This window comes from Pseudopodoces humilis, chromosome 27, assembly GCF_049639895.1.
Source record: "Pseudopodoces humilis isolate 2021_Gansu_Grassland_sample_001 chromosome 27, ASM4963989v1, whole genome shotgun sequence".
NCBI lineage: Eukaryota > Metazoa > Chordata > Aves > Passeriformes > Paridae > Pseudopodoces > Pseudopodoces humilis.
Genome location: NC_142226.1, coordinates 341,054 through 364,086, shown reverse-complemented (window position 1 = coordinate 364,086; position 23,033 = coordinate 341,054).

Below are 23,033 nucleotides of genomic sequence, written 5' to 3'. Positions count from 1 at the left end.
TCCTGACCATCCCAAACCACTCCTGACCATCCCCAGTGACTCCTGACCGTCCCCAGCCCCTCCTTTCCATCCCCAGCCCTTCCTGACCGTCCCCAGCCCCTCCTGACCATCCCAAACCCCTCCTGACCATCCCCAGTGACTCCTGACCATCCCCAGCCCTTCCTGACCATCCCCAACCCCTCCTGACCATCCCAAACCACTCCTGACCATCCCAAACCCCTCCTGTCCATCCCCTGCCCCTCCTGACCATCCCAAACCACTCCTGACCATCCCCAGCCCTTCCTGACCATCCCAAACCACTCCTGACCATCCCAAACCACTCCTGACCATCCCCAGCCCCTCCTGACCATCCCAAACCACTCCTGACCATCCCAAACCACTCCTGACCATCCCCAGCCCCTCCTGACCATCCCAAACCACTCCTGACCATCCCAAACCACTCCTGACCATCCCCAGTGACTCCTGACCATCCCAAACCACTCCCGACCATCCCAAACCACTCCTGACCATCCCCAACCCCTCCTGACCATCCCCAGCCCCTCCTGCCCAGCGTTGTCACAGGATTCAGAGGTCCTGCCCAGCCCCAGCCCCTTGTTGTGCTCAGAGCTGCACAGACACAGCCAAATCCCCAAAATCTCTGCAGTGAAAATAGCCAAGACAGATGGAGGCACAGATTTCTGGAAAGACGCACAGCAGGTCAGGAGCAGAGCTGGAATGAGGGAGCAGAGCTGGAATGAGGGAGCGGGGAAGGAGCAGGTCTGAGATCCCACAATTAAAGCTTTTCCTTTGGCACTAAGGCACAAACCCTACAGTTCCAAATGCCCCGGCCCAGATGCTCTGGCCAGCTTGAACTGGGAGTCTGGAAAGCTGCAAAGCCTGAGTCAGAGCCAGAGCTGAAGTGCCCCAGAACAGCTCCAGGCCCAAAGTGCTTCTCCCAAGAGCTGCAGTTCACTCATGTCCCTGTTCAGTGTCCTGAGAACTTCCTCTGAAGCTGGGCATCCTCTCGGAGTGCCACAGCTCTCCCTGGGCTCTGTCTCACCACCCCAGCCCCTTCCCTTGGAAATCGAGTTGCCATCGCATCACTGTCTGTGGTGGCAGCTCGTGTTACTGCCAGTCACCCCTAATTAGCAATCAGCTAACTGATTGTTCCTCACCCCAGCGCCGGGTCTGGCTGCACACAACACTTACAAATAGTATTAATAGTAATGGCATCAATAATAACCGGGGTTGTGGGATGTTTTCAGCACCCATCTGCTCCCAGCTCCGTGCTGCCATCTGGCCTCGCTGCCTGTGCCTGCCTCAGGATGGAGAATCAGCCCCGTCCCCACCCCACAGCTCCCAGCACCCCAAAAATCTCCTCCCAAACTGCAGGCACTCCTGGGGAGCCCCTGGGAACCCCCACATCCCTAAACCAGGACGAGTGCTCGTCCCAAGATAAACATCTCAAATATTCTCATCAAACAAGATAAAACAGACAGGAAACCTGGCACTTTTCAAGAAGAGTTTTGGCCACACCATCTTTTTTCCAGTGGGAATATCCTGCATGTGAAAGTGTGTCCCATTTCCTGAGTCACATTCCTGGGTGCTGCGTGTTCAGGAAAAGCAGCAAGATCTGCTTTGCCCTTTCTTCCCGACACACAAAACTCTCCAGCTAAAATTAGGAGGAATAACCACGTGGAAAAAAGGGGGAAAAAAATTCAAATAAACTCTCCTCTTCTTCTTGCTCCTCCCAGCTCAACTGAAGCTCTTCAAAGTTTCTCCTCCCATGGAGTTGAGTCATTAGTGTTCAGATAAGTGATGCTTGAGCCTTTGATTAAAATGACTGGGGAGCGTCCCTGCGTGATTAAAGAGAGATAACACAATAAAGGGAACAGGACCTTCACCATTATTATGGCAAATAAGTGCAATTCCCAACCTGGGAGCTGCATCATCTTGTCTAATGTAATAAATGCTGGAAACGAGTCACGCTGGACTCTGAGGTGCCAGCCCCGAGTGTGCAAAGGCCCCGGAGCTGCTGTGACACCGAGGTGACCACGGGGCACTGAGGGACAGCTGGGAAACACCAGCACCGGGAGAGGTGGGACAGGGACCCACAGAGGGATGGAGGGAGAGGAAAGAGCCTGGGGAGGCCAAGGGATGGGTGGGAGTGTGCTCCAGGGTGCCCAGAGCAGCTGTGGCTGTCCCTGGATCCCTGGCAGTGCCCAAGGCCAGGCTGGACATTGGGGCTGGAGCAGCCTGGGACAGTGGGGGTGACCCTGGGGACAGTGGGGGTGACCCTGGGACAGTGGGGGTGACCCTGGGACAGTGGGAGTGACCCTGGGGACAGTGGGGGTGACCCTGGGACAGTGGGAGGTGACCCTGCCATGGCCGGGGTGGGATGGGAGCTCTGAGGTTTCTCTCAACACAACCCGTCCTGATTCCAGGATCTGGGATCCAGGAGAGGCTGTTCAGGATCTGGGATCCAGGAGAGGATTTTCCATGATCTGGGATCCAGGAGAGGATTTTCCATGATCTGGGATCCAGGAGAGGATTTTCCATGATCTGGGATCCAGGAGAGGATTTTCCATGATCTGGGATCCAGGAGAGGCTGTTCAGGATCTGGGATCCAGGAGAGGCTGTTCAGGATCTGGGATCCAGGAGAGGCTGTTCCATGATCTGGGATCCAGGAGAGGCTGTTCAGGATCTGGGATCCAGGAGAGGCTGTTCAGGATCTGGGATCCAGGAGAGGCTGTTCCATGATCTGGGATCCAGGAGAGGCTGTTCCATGATCTGGGATCCAGGAGAGGTTGTTCAGGATCTGGGATCCAGGAGAGGCTGTTCAGGATCTGGGATCCAGGAGAGGATTTTCCATGATCTGGGATCCAGGAGAGGCTGTTCAGGATCTGGGATCCAGGAGAGGCTGTTCAGGATCTGGGATCCAGGAGAGCCTGGCTGGGCCTGTGCAATGTCCCTGCAGGTCTGCCCAGGTCACAGCAACAGCTGCAGGTCCTTGCAGGGAGACTTCCCGGGGATCAGGCACACATGGGGGAACAGCTTTGTTTAGGCAGAATAAAGATCATTTCCAATCTTTGCCAAACTGGAATAGCTGCTCTGAAGGGGGAAAAGCCGCTTTTTGTCCAAAGCAAATGTCTACCCGAGGATTTAGGCAGACCTACCCAATCTGACTCCCTGCTGGACAGCAGCCAGGCTCCTGTGCTCTCTTCTGGGAGGAAGGATCATCCATTCCCTCCCCAGGCACAATGTGGGGCTCCACTCTGCTCCAGGGAGCTGCTGGAGCTTGGAAAAGTGCAGACAGATAGTTCACAGACACATCCTATTTGTGGCTCGAAATACACCAGTTTATCATGCAAATGATATGTCAACAGAATAGCTGCACTTGGCAATAGCTCCCGGAGTAAATTAAGCAGTTAAACATACCACGTGTAATATTAAAGAGGTTATGTGTTACATATAATAAGCGCTTGAAGCCAAGTTGTCAGGAAGCCAGGTTTCCTCAGGAATCTGAAATTCAGCTGGCAGGAGCTGTTCCTTCCCCCTTGAGCGGGTGATGTTTGGGGAAAATGCAATATTTTGGGCCGCTGTGGAGGGAGGTTTTATCCATGGGATGGATGGCCCGGCTCCCAGGTTGGGATTTCAGGAGCTGGGGCACACTCTGTGCGTCTGGGAGCTCTTTGCAAGGGCAGAAGGATTGCAGGATCCAGTCTTCTCAAGGCTTTGCATTTCCTGGAGGGTGCAAATACCAGGCTGGAAAAGAAAAAAAAAAAAGAAAAAAAGGTCCTGGATTGTTCAGCTCTGCAAATTGCTCCCTGAGGCAAAGGACTGTTGTAAAAAACACAAATATTCAGATTGGAGTTTAACCAAATACCAGGACACTGGGATTTATTCAAGTGTCAGCAGCCCCCAAGCTTGCCTGCTTATTTCAGGCTCCTGTACATCAGCAAATGTTTTCTGTTTCACACCAACACCCCCAGACTTGGAGACACAGCCCCACAACTACAGCCTCTGCAGCTTCCTAATGGCCCCAAGCCCCAGATCTACACCGAGCCAGCCCGCCTCCAAACGCTCCCATAAAAACAAAAAACGCCTTTTGCAAGCAGATTTGTGTCATTCCCACGGGCCCGAGGGTGCCTGAGGTCACAGACAGCTCCAGAGCCCTTCAGATTTATTGTGGCACCTGGCCCCGTGCTCCTGGGAGTGCTGGGACAGGCACAGAGGGATGGACAGCCCTGGTGGAGCGATCGCTGATTATGGCACAATAAATACTGGACGGAGGATCTGTGATAACATCTATTAGGGCTTTATGAAATATTGATAGTGGCTGAATACACATTGCCTGCTGAGCAGCTCGTTCCAGAGGTGTTTAATGAAAGACAGGTGTCGTTTCATCCTTGGGTGCAGGAGGGGGGTGAGGAGAGGGGCTGGGAGAGGCAGGCTCAGCCGAGCAGGGCGTGCAGAGACACAGACTGGGTTTTATGTACAGAGACTCGCATTTGGAGAATGAATTAACTGCGTGCTCCCCTGAAATCAATCCCTGCACAGACAACTGCCTTTAATGGGGCCAATAAAAAGAGTGCACAGACTGCTGTGGAAAGCTTGGGAGAGACTGGAGGCTCCAGGAAAATCAGCTCTTCCTCCAGACTCTTACCCCTGATCCTCTCCCCACTGAACCCTTGTGCAGCACTAGGGCACAACACTGCCCCGAGGAGATCCAATCCATCCAAATCATCCTCCAGATCAGGCAATTATGGATTGCTTTGGGTTGGAATGACCTGAAAGTGCATCTCAATCCACCCCAGCCATGGCAGGGACACCCCCACTGTCCCCAGGGTCACCCCCACTGTCCCAGGGACATCTCCACTGTCCCAGGGACACCTCCCACTGTCCCCAGGGTCACCTCCACTGTCCCAGGGACACCTCCCACTGTCCCCAGGGTCACCTCCACTGTCCCAGGGTCACCTCCACTGTCCCCAGGGTCACCCCCACTGTCCCAGGGTCACCCCCACTGTCCCAGGCTGCTCCAGCCCCAATGTCCAGCCTGGCCTTGGGCACTGCCAGGGATCCAGGGACAGCCACAGCTGCTCTGGCAATTCCAGCCCAGCCCCTCCCCACCCTCCCAGGGAACAATTCCTGCCCAAGATCCCACCCAAATCTCCCCTTTTCCAATCTCAAGCCATTCCCTGTGTCCTGTCCCTGCAGGCCTTGTCCCCAGTCCCTCTCCAGCTCTCCTGGAGCCCCTGCAGGCCCTGGAGGGGGCTCTGAGCTCTCCCTGGAGCTTCTCCTCTCCAGCTGAGCACCCCCAGCTCTCCCAGCCTGGCTCCAGAGCAGGGGCTCAGCTCTGTCCAGTTGTTCCCAAATTGAGAAGAGATTGGCTCCATTTTAGCCTTTAGGAGCATTAACTCCATTTTACTTTATGAAAATGAGAGGAAGACCTTGCCTTTTCCCCTAAATTGCTCCACTTCCTACTTGAGGCTTCAAACCAATTTAGTGAGCACCCTGAAAGTCCCCATGTGGACATTTCTTACACTGGTGAGAGCACACACCTGCACGGGGCGTTAAACAGCACCTTCAGCTGGATGATGGAAGTTTAAGTGGTGTGAGGAAATGCAGATTCATGCCCCTCATTTATCCATTTATCCATTTATCCTGTTCCCAGGTCAGCGCCCCAGCCCAGTCCGGGCTGCTCCGGGCTCCCAGCTCCAAGGAGGATCAGAGGGACGTGGCCAAGGGCTGGCTGAGCCCTGCTGTGGGTCAGGGCTGGGGCTGGAGCTCCTCTCCAAGCGAGCAGAGCTCCAGCTCGCCCGTCCCAGGCTGGAGCAGTCCCCTGGCTGAACGAGCACACCGTGGAAGCAGCAGCCACAGCCCAGCTCTGTCCTCCCTGTCCCTCCCTCCTTCACCTCCTGCCATCCTCATCTCTTCTCTTTCCTCTCCCTGCCTCCCTCCCAGCCTTTTCCAGCTCCATTTCCCCGTGCTGCCAGAGGGATGTGAGGGATGGTGACACACGGCTCAATGCCCCTCTCTGCTGCAGTCTCCTCCGGTTCTGGGACAGCAGCACCACGCTGGACACTGTCCTGGCCTCTCCAGGGGTTTGGGGCTCCTCTGGCACCATCCCTGGGCTCTGCTGCTCCCCTGCCCCTCTCTGCCCTGGGGATGTGTCCCCTCCAGCACAGGACGGTGTCACACACAGCAAAAACACATTAAACAGAGGCAGCGAGCCTCAGCTCGGGTGGGAGGGGGCTTGGAGGGAAAGGGATTTTTATTTTGTTGTGGGAACTGAATGAATAATTCATAGGCAAATCATTGACATGATAAATTCCTCCATTTCTCCTCTTTCGTGAATCGACAGCAAACAACTTCCCCATTCCTCCCCTCTGCATTTTCATTATTCAGAATTATTCACTAAACAATTGCTGGAATAATTCTGGGGAGCAGATTCTCTGGTGAGGATCTCGTGCTGACGTCAGTGGAAGCAGGACCCGGTTCAGAGCCCCTGAACCTTCCAGCACCAGGCTTTGGGCTCCAGGTTTGACCATCCCAGCCAGAGGGGCACAGAGAGGCTCCCTGCTCCCTTTGTCCTCCCATCACCTGAGCAGAGTTCTGCAAATCAGGTTTTCCACCATGAAGATGATTATTTACGAATTTACAAACATTTACAAATGGCCAGCGGCTGGAATTGCTGGGATGCAGTGGGAAATGGCTGGGGTTCACACCAGCACCTCCAGCAGCACCTCTGCCACCGTGTCTCATCTCCAGCCCTGCAGGACCAGTGGGATTTCTCCATTTCCATTTCATCTGTTGCAAACGAGCCCTGCCCTTCCCAGGAACTCTCTGAACGCACTGCCAAGCTCACCAGTGCAGCCCTGCCTTTGATATTCATGGGAAGTGAAAAGAAAACAACCCAAGGTTTGCTTTTTAATTTCATGGGAAATTTTGCAGGTGGCTTTTGCTTGGTTCTGCACTTCATTTATTCATTTACACACTGACCCAAACCCCACATGAACAACTGAACGTCTCCAGAATACCACAGCTCTGACTCAGAGAGTCCTTGATATTTATCTGCCTGCAGTTTTCAATAAGTTAAACCCAGCTGACCTAAAATACCAAATTCCGAGGGAGCTCTTTGGCTGATGACTCCCAGTATCTGACAGCAATTGTCTGGGGTGCATTTTCTGTATTTATTTATTATAAATGAGACACCTGATACCATGAGATCATAAGCAATTTCCAGCTCTCTCCAAATCACCGGTAGGGTTCCAGTTTAGAGCCTCCCAACATCGTCAGTTCTGCTGCAGAACTTTTCTGCGCTGATTGCCGCTAATTTGCCACGTGTAAGCTGGAGGGAGGGAATTGCTCGGAATTGCTTCCAGTCCTCCTCTTCACCTTCTAGTGGAAATCATCAATGAAGTGGAAATCAGGCCAGCCAGACTGTTGTGGCCACAGAACCCCTGACAATCTGGAGGTCTGAACCTCCCTGGAATGCCAAAATGCAAACAGCGTGTCCCTGTTTGCAGCCCTGCTCTGTGAGGATGCTGACTCCTTTGGTTTGCATCTGCTCTCCCCACATCCCACCCCTGCAGCTGGGTTTAGGTGAGTTCCTGTCACCACCTTCCACCCATCTGTTCACAGGTTTGACAAAAGAACTTCCCAACGAGAGACAACATTTCATAAACTTGATTCCTGCAAAAACCCGCAGAAATCAGGATCTTCCCTCGCTGCCAAAGCCCTCTCGTTAAAACTTCTCCCCCACAGTGATCCAGGTGTCTGGCTGCACCATGGGCCACCAAGGAGCTGTTCTGGTCCGTGATGACCCTTCTCACTCCAGGGGCTGGGGTAAATAACCTTTTGTGTCCCTTCCAGCCCAAACTGTTCTACCCAGCAGCTCCCACTGTGTGCTGGGGAGCGGTGGGGACAGGAGGGGACAGCGTGGCCCAGACTGGGAACCAGGACAGACAGATGTCCACAAGGGACATCAAAGGCTTCTCCAGCTACCCCAGGGATGTGTTTCTGCATTTTGGCTTTGGCTGAACCCTGTTCTTTTGTGGTAATTAAAAGCAGTAGGTGCTGCAGCAGAGCAGAGCCAGTGACACCAATAAATGCAGACTCCAATTATTACCCCAATTAACCCAAATTCCCCATTCCCCCTTTACTGGGAGCAGTTCACAGCGCTGCAAAAGCAGGAGTGTAAATAAAATTTACATTTTATGGGCTCAGCACACAGCAGGCAGGGAGCAGTGCCAGGCACCCCTGGGGACAGGGCAGGGGCTCAGTGTGGGCACTGCCCCGAGCCCGGGGCAGCAGTGCTGGCACAGTCAGTGCCCAGGAAACACCATCTGCCACTGCAGCATCCCTTGATGGGGTTCTGGAGGACATCGTGTCCTCCAAAGAGCCTCAAACAGCAAACGAGATCAGACAGGACCTGGACAAAAACCTCCCCAGCCCTGACTCCCCCACACCGTCCTCTGAGACAGACCATGAGTCAAACCTCGCTCTCCTCCTTCCCTCACAACACCCTCGCTCCTCTCAGCTCTAATTAAGAGGAAGAGAGTGCTGGGAGCAGGGAGATGAATCCTGTGGTGGAAGGGGCTGGGATGAATCATCTCTCGAGGCCATGGTGCCCCTGGGGCTGGAGGGTCCTTCTGGGACAAGAGGAGGCTCAGCCAGGCTCTGCTCCCAGCCGGCCCTGGCTGTGCCCTGTGCCAGCTGGCACAGCCGATCCACGGTGCTCTGGAGCATCCTCATCTCCCTGGAGAGGCTTCCAGGGAGCCCTCGAGCACTGGGAAATGGAGATGCTCAACTCTTGCTGCTCTGCAAAGCCGTCGGGGGAGGATGGAGGGGGAGCAGCTCCTCCCTGCTCTCACCCCATGGAGGTTTCTGCCCTCCCTCGGTGACTGCTGACTCTCCCAGCCAGGCCCTGCCAGAACCGGTGTCCATGGGATGGGAAAGCAGCAGGAAGCTCAGCTCTGGCCTAGAAATGACCCTCTGTGGGTCAGGCAGCACGGGGGGCACAGAGAGCCTGGATCCCCCTGCCCTGAGGGCTGATCCGTGCCAGGAGAGCTGTAAATGCACAGATTTCCCTTGCCAGCAGCTCCCCCCAGCCCATCTCCCACGGGGCAGGGAGGCAGTGCCAGCAGGCAGAGCTGCAGTGCTGTCCCTGCTGCCCTCAGCAGGACGGGTGCCACCACCTCGGGGACATTTGGGCACCTGGAGATGGACAGAGGCTGCTGCGGTGCCAGTGCCAGCAGCACGGTGTCCCAGCCCTGGGCTGGGAGGTGCCAGGTGACCCCAGCAGCTCCTGCACCTGCAGCAGGGCGAGGGGCACAGCCTGGCACTGCCCCCAGCCCCAGACACCCCTACAGGTCTCAGTGTCCCCTCCCAGCAGCACAAAGCACCAGCTCGCCCTCCTGGGTGCTGCTGTTCCGCTGCTGTTCTGTGAGTCACATCACTGATGTCACCTCCCGTGTCATCACAGCTCTGGGATGGATTTAATGAATCTTTGTTTCCTTCAGCTAAGAAAATCCTCAAAGAGGCTCCAGCATCCTGAGGAGCCAGCAGGTCACTCTGACACGGTCTCTGTCCCCACAGGAGGACAGAGAGCTGCAGAAGGGGTCAGTGGGCTGGCCGAGAGCTTCAGAGACCCAGGGACAACATCCAAGTCACTCCAGGACCCCTCTGTCCTCAGCAGAACCTGCCCGCTCTGCCAGGCCACTGCAGCTGAGCTGTGCTCTGGTTCCAGGAGGGGATGAGGGACAGGGCCAAAGGGACAGTGCCACCGTGGCTGTGACAGGGGACAGCGTCTCTGAGGGGCTCTGAGGACTGGGACATTCCTGGCTGGGACTGACACGAGTGCTGGACTGACCCCTGTGACACTGAGCTGTCACCACGCTCTGCCCCTCACTCCAGGGCCACCAAAGCCAGGGGACACCCTGGCACCCCCCTGGGACTGCCCAGCAGCTTTAGCAACGCCTGCAGAGCCAATCCTGACTTGCACCAATACACACAGGGAATTTTAAGCTTGTAGTGCTTTAAATCCAGAGGAATAAATCACTGCAAAGCAGAAGGGAACAAAATGCACGATAAAATCCGAGGGAAATGAAGATCGCTCTTTTCTCTTCTGTGAAGGTCATTAAAAAGGGAAACGTCCTGTGAGGCCCCTGGGAGCCCAGCAGTGGGAATAGTCAGTGGACAGAGAGCATCCCCTGTTAGGGAAGTGTCTCACTAAAATACATAGGCATCCTATAAGTGATTGCATAATGAAATTCCAGTTAATTTGCTGCCTGGTCAGCCACAACCCTCCTGCCACGCTCCTGAGCAGAGCCAATAATCTTAAAAAAGAGTTTTGTTGGTATGGAGGCAGCAGGTCAGTGGGATTTGGGAAAGAGCAGCTCCTTCAGGATGGGGGGACACGACACTGCAGCCCCCCAGCCCAGTCCCCCTTGTCCTGTCCCTCCAGGCCCTTTTCCAAAATCCCTCTGCAGCTCCTGGAGTGTTTTATAGACGCTGGAAGGGGTCTGAGGTCTGCCTGGATCCTTCTGCAGGTGTTTCCATCAGCTGCAGCTCTGGGCTGTGCCCATCTCCCCCAGGCAGGGTCCTGCCCCAGGAGCAGAGCAGTGGAATGTCCTGGGAGGGACCCACGGGAGCTCTTCCCAGCCAGTCCCTCCAGCCCCTTCCCCTTTTCAGCTTGGCACTGAGCAGCCCTGGCTGGATCCTTCACCCAGCTGCTCCCAGGCTTCTCCTCTTACCTCTGCCCTCAGCTCTCCCCTCTCCTGGGCACATCCCATCCAATCCCATGGATCCCATCCCATCCCATCCCATGGATCCCATCCCATCCCATCCCATGGATCCCATCCCATCCCATCCCATCCCATCCCATCCCATCCCATCCCATGGATCCCATCCCATGGATCCCATCCCATCCCATGGATCCCATCCCATCCCATCCCATGGATCCCATCCCATCCCATCCCATCCCATCCCATCCCATCCGGTCCCATCCCATGGATCCCATCCCATCCCATCCCATGGATCCCATCCCATCCCATCCCATCCCACCCCATCCCATCCCATCCCATCCCATGGATCCCATCCCATCCCATCCCATCCCATGGATCCCATCCCATCCCATCCCATGGATCCCATCCCATCCCATCCCATGGATCCCATCCCATCCCATGGATCCCATCCCATCCCATCCCATGGATCCCATCCCATCTCTGGGATGGGCTGTGTTCACTGGGGCTCCAGGGAATGCCAAGGAGACAATCACCCCTTTGCTCCAGGGGTGCCCTGGACCCGGGGGGGAACCAGAGCCAGGAAGGGAAGGTTGGGAAGTTCTTCCCCTTCAGAAGAGCTGCAGTGTTTGAAAGCAACAGTGAAGTGCAGGATCAGGTCCTGGACCCAGGGCCTGGGAGGGGTTTCCAGTCCAAATCCCATTCTGGCTCCTTCCCATTCCCCTTTTCCCGTCTCTCTCTGCTGCTCTTGGCACTTCAAGGCACCGAATATTCCGCGTGTTCCGTGTAATTTTAGAGCCATTCTGTCGGCTGCTCTCTCCTCAGCTCTCGAGGCCCCGGTTGCTGTGTCAGAATGTAATTAGCTTTTGATGGGATGTTAAGATTTCTGGAGCTCCCGTGGAGAGGCGAGGCAGCAGATTGTGATTGTCACTCCCCGTGGGAAGCACTCGAGGACCCTGGAAGGCTCATTTACAAAAACGTAAAATAAAGAAATAAAGAAATAAATAACGAAATAAAAATAAATAAATCCAGAAGCAGCAGACCCAGCAGGCCTGGTTTAATCGACTGAAATCACTGAGATTCCTTTACCTCCGTGCTCTTTCCTGCTGGGAGATAAACGGGAGTTAACCCCTTCGTGACCGGCAGAAAGCTCCAGGGGGAGGCAGCGGCCGGGGCTTTATTCCACACCCAGCTCCGGGAAATGCGGGAAATGTGGGAAATGTGGGAAATGTGGGAAATGTGGGAAATGTGGGAAATGTGGGAAATGTGGGAAATGTGGGAAATCCGGGAAATGTGGGAAATGTGGGAAATGCGGGAAATGTGGGAAATCCGGGAAATCCGGGAAATGTGGGAAATGTGGGAAATGTGGGAAATGTGGGAAATGCGGGAAATGTGGGAAATGTGGGAAATGCGGGAAATCCGGGAAATGCGGGAAATGTGGGAAATGTGGGAAATGTGGGAAATGCGGGAAATCCGGGAAATGTGGGAAATGTGGGAAATGTGGGAAATGTGGGAAATGTGGGAAATGTGGGAAATGTGGGAAATGTGGGAAATCCGGGAAATGCGGGAAATGCGGGAAATGCGGGAAATGTGGGAAATGTGGGAAATGCGGGAAATCCGGGAAATGTGGGAAATGTGGGAAATGTGGGAAATGTGGGAAATGTGGGAAATGTGGGAAATGTGGGAAATGTGGGAAATCCGGGAAATCCGGGAAATGTGGGAAATGTGGGAAATGCGGGAAATGCGGGAAATGTGGGAAATGTGGGAAATCCGGGAAATCCGGGAAATGTGGGAAATGTGGGAAATGTGGGAAATGTGGGAAATGTGGGAAATGTGGGAAATGTGGGAAATGTGGGAAATGCGGGAAATGCGGGAAATGTGGGAAATGTGGGAAATGTGGGAAATGTGGGAAATGTGGGAAATGCGGGAAATGCGGGAAATGTGGGAAATGTGGGAAATGTGGGAAATGTGGGAAATGCGGGAAATGTGGGAAATCCGGGAAATGCGGGAAATGTGGGAAATGTGGGAAATGTGGGAAATGCGGGAAATGTGGGAAATGTGGGAAATCCCTTCCTGAGCCCCTCATCCTGCCTGGGAACAGGAGCTGCTGTGATCTCTGCTGCTCCCCCAGCCCTGAGCTGCTCCATCCAAACTGGGACCAGTCCCTCAATCGAACTGGGACCAGTCCCTTCACCAAACTGGGACCAGTCCCTCCATCAAACTGGGACCAGTTCCTCCATCCAAACTGGGACCAGTCCCTCTATCAAACTGGGACCAGTCCCTCTATCAAACTGGGACCAGTCCCTCCATCCACACCAGGACCAGCCCCTCCATCCAAACTGGGACCAGTCCCTTCACCAAACTGGGACCAGTTCCTCCATCAAACTGGGACCAGTCCCTTCACCAAACTGGGACCAGCCCCTCCATCCACACCAGGACCAGCCCCTCCATCCAAACTGGGACCAGTCCCTCGATCAAACTGGGACCAGTCCCTTCACCAAACTGGGACCAGCCCCTCCATCCACACCAGGACCAGCCCCTCCATCCAGGACCTTCCTGAGCACGAAGGTGCCACCATGTCCCTGCAGAGGCAGTGTCCCGCTGCCAGCGCAGCCCTGGCTCTGCGTTGGATGGAGGTGTGAAACACAGATGTGTCCAGTGCAATCCTGAGCTGTTCCCATCCAGTGCCAGTTCAGCTGGATAATGGCCCCATTGATTGCTGCCAAGGCCACACCAATCTCAGCTGTCCTTTCAGTGATTATTGTGGCATTCTCTGCGTTATTTCTGCTCAGGAGAATTAATTCCCCTTTGCCCACCCCAGTCCCTGTGGATGGGAGAGCGTTCCAGCCTCCGTTCCTGCCGAGTCCTCTGCAAGGACCAGACTTAATTCACTTCTAAACTGTTGTCAGACAATCTGGGATTTTGTCGTTGTTGTTTCTCTCTAATACTGCCTTTGGCATAAGGGAAAGAAAACAAAAGCTGCATCTGGTCACTTGAGGAGTCAGCCTCTCCTTCCACAGCTCTGCTGACATTTCTGTCTCCAGCCTGGACAGTAATGCATTCCATTTTAATTTTAGCAAATGCTTTCTTTATGATCAGAGACATTTTTCATTTGTATGTGTTTGCATCTCTCTTACAATTCAATATTTCATTTGGGGCTGCCAGGTTATTGCTGTTCCTCAAAATAAAACATTTGTGGCACGGGAATATTTCAAATTATTTTCTCTGGTTTCCTCCACTCAACAGCAGCAATTGCCTTTCCAGCCACTCTGGGAGGAGCAGGGAGGAGTCAGTCCCAGTCCCTGCACGGTGAATCTGGGGGGAAATGGGGCTCCTTGGGGCTGCCCTGTAGAGAATCACCCCAAAAAATCAAAAGGAGACTGGAGGATTTGTTTGCCCTCCTTTGGCCATCACACCAAAGCTCCTGGGAAAGACTTCCCAGCAAATAACAATATAAATATATAATATATAAATAATAAATATAATCCCATTTCCCGTGGGGTCCAGCACGAGGTTCCTCATGGCTCAGAACCCATCCTGTGCCCGCCTGGAGCCAGCAAAGCGGAGGGGAGGGTTCTGCAGAGGGTTTGTGTGCAGGAGCCTGTGCATCCCCACCTCACACAGCCCAGAGCACGCACAGGAGGGAGCAGCCCCCGGGCTGGCAGGGATTCATTCCTGGGGCGGTCCTGGGAGCAGGAATTCATCTCTGATCTCCCCTAACAACGGCCCAGAGCTGCAGGCTTGTGCCAAACCCACCTCTGCCATGCCAGGGCTCCGCTGGGAGCCCTGCCCGAGCTGTGTTTGCATGGCTCAAACACAGGAGAGGCCGTATTTTATATCAGCAATAAATGTCAGCAGCTAAAATCAGCCTTCAGTTCCTAACTGTGGATTTTCCATAAAAATAAAGGCTGGATCCCCAGCCGGGTACCCCAGGCGAGCTGGCAGGCCCAGGCAGCTAACTGGGCTTGCTTTAAACACTGGATTACCTGAGGGAGTGAGAAATGTCACCTAATTACACCTAATTACACCTAATTACAGAGCAGCCCCTCGTTCTGCCCCTGTCCCATCTCTTCCCGAGCCCTAACAGGACAGGCAGGGAGCAGCTCCCAGTGCAGGATCCCTCTCATCCCCAGCTCCTCCTGTATCCAGCACTGCCCCACTGTTTTCTCCCCCAGGGTTTCTGCCCTGCCCAGCTGCAAAGGGCCGAAGGAACAAAGCTCCCACCATTTCCCCTGGAAGGTTATTCCATGCTCTAACAGATTTTGCCATTAGAATTCTTTTTTTTTCCCTTCCTGAGACCTAAAATTTGATGCAGTTTAGTTTCACCCCGTTATATCAATGTACAGAGAGAAAAGAGAAAACACCCAGGGGAGACAGAGAGGGCAGAAGGATCTAGAAGGGGTCTGGGCAGGATGGGGCTGAGGAGTGGGCAGTGCCAGGACAGCTGTGCCAGCCTGCTGTGGAATGTTGGATATTCCATCTCCATCTCCTCCCAGTCTCTGGAATCTCAGCCCCCAAGCTGCTGAGGCTGAGATGCTCCCAGCGAGCACGGGCTGGGCAGGACAGAGCAAAACAAAATTCAGAGCGAGAACTGAAACCGCAGGAGAAAAGTTCAGGGTGTTCCGACCCAGCAGAACACCTCCTTCCCCTAAGCAGGGTGTGCTATTGGGGAACAGTTAAAGACAAGTCAGGGGTAATTAAAGGTAATTAAAGGCTGTCAGTGGGGAGTGAGGTGCTCGGGGGATGCTGCAGAGCTGACAGGCAGAGGAGCCCTCTGGGTTCTCTCCTGGGGAAGGTGAGCAGAGTTCCTGGGATGGGGCCACAGCTCCGAGCCGCGCTCGGGGCTCCCCCAGACCTCGCAGGAACCAGCCCTGGAGGCTCAAGCTTTCTGCTTTTCCCCTCTGGGCCGTCTTTCCTGCTGTAGAAAAGGAGTTTCTGGAGAAGCTGAGGAACAGGGGAGAGCTGCAGCCCAGGGAGGAGCTCCCAGCCCCACTGTCCCCACCACCTGTGACAGCTGAGCATCGGGAGGGGACTGCAGCTCCTGTTGGCACTGGAAAACCACGGACTGCAAGTGGGAGCTGAGCCCGAGGAGCAGCAGCTTTCCCCAAAAGCCAGCAGTCACTCTCCTGCAGCACTCACCTTCCCTGGAGTACTGGGGAAAGCAAACAACTCCTGATTTACTCGGGGTTCCTGCTCAGGCGTGCGAGGAGCTCCATCAGCCTCACACGATTCCCATCCACATCCCACGGAGCAGCAGGAGGAGCTCCAGGAGCTGCCCAGGGAGGGGAGCAGAGCCCTGGCCGGGGGTCCCTGGGTGTGACAGCCCCCAGGGCCATCCCCCAGCTCCCATGGACACGGCCTGGCTGCCAGAACAGTCTGTGAGGGACAGAGCTGAGCTGGGGGAGAACTGGTGTGTGGTGAACCGGGAGGGATCAGGAGCTGTGTGCATGTGGCACTGGGACAGGGGCAGTGCTGGGGGCAGGACTGGCAGGGGACACAGTGACCCCTCCGACACTGGCAGGGGGATGCTGGCCCCGCTGGCACTCGCCCGTGACTGGCAGGATGGAAATCTCCTAATTAGCACCAGGAAAAGCAGCAGCAGGAGCCCGGGCAGCCCCTGCCAAGCAAACATGTTCAAATCAAACTGCAGCTCCTTTGCTCCAAAGTTTACAAGATGTTTCTTTCAAGCCCTCATTAAGGCCTTCTGTTGTCCCCCGTGCCTGGGTTCCTGTGCCAGCACACGCTGCTCCTGCCGGGCACACGGCTCTGGGCACTGCTGGCACCCATGGCGGGCTCAGGGGAGAGGGACTGCCTTCCCCACTGCCCAGGGCATCCTCCAGACACAGCCACCTCTGAAAAAGCCCCAGGACAGCGTTTGGGCCGTTTCCTGGCCAGAGCAGCCCCGAGTGCAGCAGGACAGAGCTGGGCAGGGCACACGGCTCCGGCCCTGCCAAGCTGTTCCTTGGCACGGGCAGAGCGCTCTCACGTGGGAACAGCCCAAGCCTCAAACACAATTTTTGGAAAGAATTTAATTCCTTGGACTCTAATTAAGTGCTGGACACCAAGTCCTGGCTCTGGGTGAGTGCCTGGGCTGCTCCCGTGCTGCTGGCACGTTCCAGAACTGTCCCTTCAGCAGGTGGTGCCTCAGGAGCTGGGACACAGCCCCAAGGAAAGAGCCAAACCAAAGCCCCGAGCTCCAGACAGATTTTGGTCCTGAGCTGGCACCTGCACTTCATCCTGAGGGTCTGGGAACACCTGCCCAGGGTTTGGGGCCCCCAAACTTTGTGCCAGGGGGTGGCATCCCTTGGCACATCCAGCCTGGGAGGGCGAGCAGGGCTGTGCCGGGGGGAGCCCAGCCAGCCCCAGGCACTGGAGGAGCTGGAACACTCTGCCAATGTTTACTCAGCACTTTGGGCAGTGTTTTCTTTATCTTTCCCTTTTGCTGCGCTCAGGACTGCGTTAAGTGCAGTTTGCAGGCAGCAAGGTGCCCCACAGAGAGCCTGAGAGGCGAGGAGGGAAGCATCGAGAGGGGAAATCAGATGGAGCAGCTCAGCTCAGCCCCAAGCAGAGCGTCCCTGCCGCTGCCCTGAGCTCAGCACTCGCTCCCTGCTCCTCTCCCAGCGCTGCCTGGCCCTGGCAGCACCACCCCAGCACCTTCCTGCCCTGTGAGCATCACCCCTGAGGGCTCTGCAGAGCCCTGGCGTGGCTGCCCTGATGAGAAAAGGAGAGAAAAGGAGCTGCAGTCCAGTTTGTGGCCTCCCAGCAGCGCTCCCAGGGAGCTCAGCCAGAGCCAGAGCAGCTGGCACAGCCAGGGTGAAAAGCAGCAGAGCTGAGGCACAACCAGCACGGCTTGAGGGAGGAGCACAGAAGGATTTAGGCTGGAAAAGATCTTTAATGTCAGCAGGTCCAGCCTTTCACCCAGAGCTGCCAGCCCCACCTCTCACCTTAGCCCGGGTTTCCACAGCCACACCTGGGCTCCTCCTGGGGACGGAGACTCCAGCACAGAGCTGGGGGATGAGCCCAGCCCTGGCTGGGAAATGCTGGGCTCAGGAGGGATCCGTGCCCAGGGGCTGGGGCAGCACACAAACCACAGAGCTCCCCTGGAAATGCGCCCCAGACTCTGCAAAACCTGTCTGCGATTATGAGCTGGGGGAAGGACGGGGGAAAGCACCGGGAAACATCAGGATTCAACACTCACAGGGTTGTGTTACTCCCCTTTTGATGCTTTTTATTTTGATTGAAAAATGCTTTGTGGTCAGACACAAACCTCCCTGTTGCCCAAAGAGCCAATGTCAACACAGAGTTCTGTGAGCTCCTCAGAGGGAGACGTTTAGAATTACAGAATGAAAAAATAAAAGTTAAAAGCATCAGCCTGATCTTTTCTGAGCTTTGCTCCTTCCTTCCTAGGCACATTCAGCATCTTTTCTCTTTTCCCTACGAAACTCTGGCACTTTGGGGTCCTACAGCTGAAGCAAAGCCCAGCTCCCAGGTGGGCAGTGTCCAAACCCCTCTGCTCCCACCCTGGACATCATCCCAGGGGAATGACCCTGGCTGCCTTTTCCAGGCCAAATCTCTCCTCCTGGAGCTCAGTCAAACACCTTCCCCTCTTGGCACGGTGTGCAGAGCCCAGCCAGGCTATCAGCAGATATTTAGTTAATGCTGGAAAAACCTTGGATCAAAAGAAGAAGAACATTTTCCCACAGAAAAACGCAATCTCCAACCCCTTCCTGTGCTCAATTAAAGCAATGCCACTAATTAGGCTTCCATCTACCCATCCCACACTCTCTCCTGGGCCAGCAGTTTCCTGCCCACCCTTGTGCAGCCTTTAGCCAGCCTTTCTCCAAATGAAAAAGCCCGTGAAAGGCATGAAATTGGGCGAGGACAGGTTTGCAAACAACCTCAGCTTCTGGAGCTCGGCAGGATTTGATTTCAGCCAGAGGAACTCAAACCAAGAGGGACCTTTGCCAAGTGCTCTGGCACCAGGGCAGCCAGTGCAGGGAATTCAAGGTATTTGTGCCCCAGCCTTGCATTTTCTCTCGCTGTGGGAGCAGGGAAGGGGCAATTCTGTACTTCCACCTGCATTTTTGTCGCTCAGAGTGGCTCCAGCCAGGCCCACTAAAGCATCTGCCCATGTGGAAGCGTTTCAGGTGCACTGGGGAGTGTGAGCCCGTTTATTTGTGTGTGTTTGTGTCTCTGCACTCCGGCTGTTTGCTGGAACAGGCTGCACTTCCCCCTGCATATGTCTCTGTGGCTACGTGCCTGACTGCGTGGGAGAGCTTCCCGTGGCTTTTTGGTGCCATTCCCAGGCAGCAAAAGGCACACTCTGCAGCAGGAAATTATTAGAGAGTGAGGGAAAACGTGGGGAAGAGCTGAGAAAGGGTTAATTTGCAGGAAATAATCCAAATGGGCAAAGAAGTGCCCCAGAGGGGGTTTTTGGTGGCTCCTCCCAGACACCTGGAAGAGAGGGGGCCGGGGTTTGGGAAGGGTGAAAGGGGGAGCCACAGGGTGGGAATTGTGGTGCAGCTGCCCCACAAACTTCCAGCCTGCATTTTATTCCCTGGGGTTTCCAAGGGATTGTTCCCACTGACCCTCTTCTGGCAGCTGAACCAAGAGGCATCAGGAGAAGCACCTGCATGGCTCCAGGACACTGGAGGAAAGGTCCCCCAGTTCCTCCCACAGCAACTCCACACAGCTCCTCCAGGATAACCCACTGGGCTGGCCAGTCCTGACTGGGATAAGCCACTGGGCTGGCCAGTTCTGTAATCCTGACTGGGATAAGCCACTGGGCTGGCCAGTCCTGACTGGGATAACCCACTGGGCTGGCCAGTCCTGACTGGGATAAGCCACTGGGCTGGCCAGTCCTGACTGGGATAAGCCACTGGGCTGGCCAGTTCTGACTGGGATAACCCACTGGGCTGGCCAGTCCTGACTGGGATAAGCCACTGGGCTGGCCAGTTCTGACTGGGATAACCCACTGGGCTGGCCAGTCCTGACTGGGATAACCCACTGGGCTGGCCAGTTCTGACTGGGATAACCCACTGGGCTGGCGAGTCCTGACTGGGATAAGCCACTGGGCTGGCCAGTTCTGTAATCCTGACTGGGATAAGCCACTGGGCTGGCCAGCTCTGCAGTTCTGAGGGAACCTGGGGGTCCTGTCCATCTACAGCCCACCCAGGCCATGGAGAAGCATGGCTGGAGCTGTCTCCAGGATGAGGGTGCCTGGGGGGTCCATCCATTACACTCCTATCAACGCCCTCCTCAGTTCATTTCTTTAACAAATCTTCCCTGTGCATCTTGGTGGAAACAGCCCAGAGATAATAACAGTAGATATGGGTTGACCTATGGGATTCCTGGAGTGATCAAAGTGTCACATAGCAGAACAAATCTTTCTCGTGTGCTGGGATTAAATCAGAGACTGTTGGCTGCTGCAGCTCCTTATTTATTTGTGTTCTCTTCAATTGCATTTCCCTTCCCCCCATGAAGGGCCTGCAGCTGTAAATTACTGCAAACCTTCGGGTGAGTTGAGACACTGAGTCTCTTAACCTTGCAAACATCTCCTGCTTCCCTTAATGATCTCTGAGAGCTCTCAGGAAACACAAAGCAAAATGGGGAATGTGATTTGATGGGAACTTCATACCTTGGCCTTGCCCAGCAGTTTGACCCGGTCTGGAGATCATCTGCAAGCCCTCGGTGTGGGACTCCTGGTGCTTCATGGCCTTGAATGCAACGTTTCCCCTCCGCTTCCCCAGCCTCCTCCTGGTTCCCTGCAGCACCTTGGGGCTGGGCTGTGCCCACAAAACAGCCCTGGGGAGGTGGGGATCACAGCCAGGGAACCACAGAGTCATCCAGGCTGGAAAAGACCTGTAAGGAAAGGGGGAGCAGGGTGCCCAGAGCAGCTGTGGCTGCCCCTGCATCTCTGGCAGTGCCCAAGGCCAGGCTGGACAGGGCTTGGAGCAGCCTGGGACAGTGGGAGGTGTCCTGCCCATGGCAGGGGGTGCTGCTGGATGGGCTTTCAGGTCCTTCCAACCCGATTTAGGATTCTGAGATCATTGAGTCCAACCATAAACCTGGCACTGCCAAATCCAGCACCAAACCCCATCCCTGGGAGGGGCCGTGGCCCTGCGCTCCTGCACATCCCCAGAGTCCCCATGGGAGCAGCCCGAGGACTCCAGCTCGGATAAACCAGGCTGGGTTTAGGAAGGGAGGGGTGAAGCACTGAGAGATCTCCTGAACACCGAGCACAACGAGCCGCTGGCAAGCTCCACTCTTACCTTACCTGAAGGAGCATCCTCCAGCCCACCAGGAAATGGGCATTTCTCAATCCACTGGCTCCACCAACGCGGTTTCTTTGGGACTGAAGGGCCTCCCATCACTTTCTTCACCTCCTGGGACTGGAAAGGAATTGTCACTTGGCCTTGGACCCTGAAATGCTGCACATGGAGATGGGGTCCATCCATGCAGACCCGGATGCAGAGCCATCAATGAGGAAGGGCTGAGCCCCACCGTGCCTGTCACAGATCCCCTGTGGATTCCCCAGGGCTGCTCAGGAAGGGGAGATCAGTTCCCTGCTGCTGTTAATCTGCAGAGACACTGAGACCACAGAGAAATCACAGGTTAAAGCTGTTCCACCTCTTCCAGCAGGAACACCTTCCCTGTCCTGTGAGCCTCAAAGACATGACACTAAGAGGAAAGTTAAATGATTAATTTGTTTTTCAAAACCATGTCCTGAAACAAATACCAAATTTTTTAGCCAGAGGAAAATTGTTTTGGCAGCCCAGGCCTCCAGAAGCTGTTTGGGATTTCATTTTAGTTGACTGAGTGTTCTCACACATCTGTGATTAAACACTCACTCTACGGATATTTTTGTTAACCTCCTTATTTGAAATTCTCCCCAAACTTCCCAAGCAGGATTTTCTTGTCCAAGCATTTGTGTTTTGTATCCATGCTGAAATACTGCTTTATAAATAGCAAGAGCTTTATCTTGACTCTAACCAATAACCTCAACTTAAAGCTAAATGCATAATTTACTGCAAATTAAACTTAATGGGACTGGAATAATTATGTTGACTTTTGGAAGCACTTAAGGATAAATACATGATTAGATATTTTGCACACCGTGAAGAAATATTTATTTCAAAATACAAATTCTTCCCATTGAGCCTTTGGATGGAACATTTAGAGGTGACATGAGCAGCATAGAGATTGCAGCCCAGTTAAGGCTGCTCAAATAAATTATTCTCCGGTACTCGGTACGCTGGAGAGGTGGGAAGTGACGCTGGAGGTGTCAGTGCCACCGGATCGTGGCTTGGGGAGATGGGCACAGCCCTGGCTGGGGCTCTGCAGCCTCTGCTCCCTGTGCCCACCACGGATGAAGAGCCCTGGGCATCCCCGGGCTGTCCATGGGAGCAAGGTCATCCCAGCCAGCCCTCCCCACACTTGTGCCCAAAAAACAAACCAAGCAAGGATGGAGGGGTGGTCTGGGCACGTGGCCCTGGCCCAGGGACAGGAGTGGGACAGGTTTGTCCCCATTCCAGTCTCCTCAGGTCTCTGCAGGACAGGGATCTGAGAGGGGTGGAGAGGGTGAGCCCAGCCTGAGCCAGGGCAGTTCCTGGCCTCGCAGGGACATGCCAGGTGATAAATGGGCCACTGGAAGTAACTGAATTTGGTTTCATTGTCATGAATTAATCTGCCAAGGTTAATCAGGAGGTAGAACACCTCCCCCAGGCCTGCCTCTGCCCCTTGGCTCGAGGCAGCTTCCAAAGTGCCACAGCAAGAGGAACAAGCCCAAACTTCAGAGAGCTGAAGTGCCACGAGCTGCTGGGAGGGACGGGGCTGGGGCTCCAGGTGGGACCACCACGCTGGGCAGGGCCCCACTTCTCCTGAAGCACTGAAGGAGAGGAGGAGGAGGAATCCCTGCCCACCATTCCTTTGACAGCCTGGCTCATGGCCCTCGAGAGCTGGCTGGGTGAGATGGTGTCCTGCAGAGGTTTTGGGGCTGTGGCTCTCCAGGGGCAGCGTGGCCAGGACAAAGCTGAGCATCCAGCAGGAACAGCAGCCCCTGTGGGCAGGCAGAGAGGGCTGGGACAGGGGTCCCCAGCTGCCCCCTCTGTATCAATGCTGTGCACCCCCTGGGCTGGGGCTGAACTCCCCAGCACTTCCAGGGCTGTCTGTCAGCCAGGATTAGGGAATGAGCCTGTGGATGGAACAAGAATATCCAGGTCACCTCCAACAATACCATGACATTGGCTTAGGGAAATTACCACCAGCTCCAGCGGGCATGTGTGCTGCAGATAACAGCACAAAGGAGGC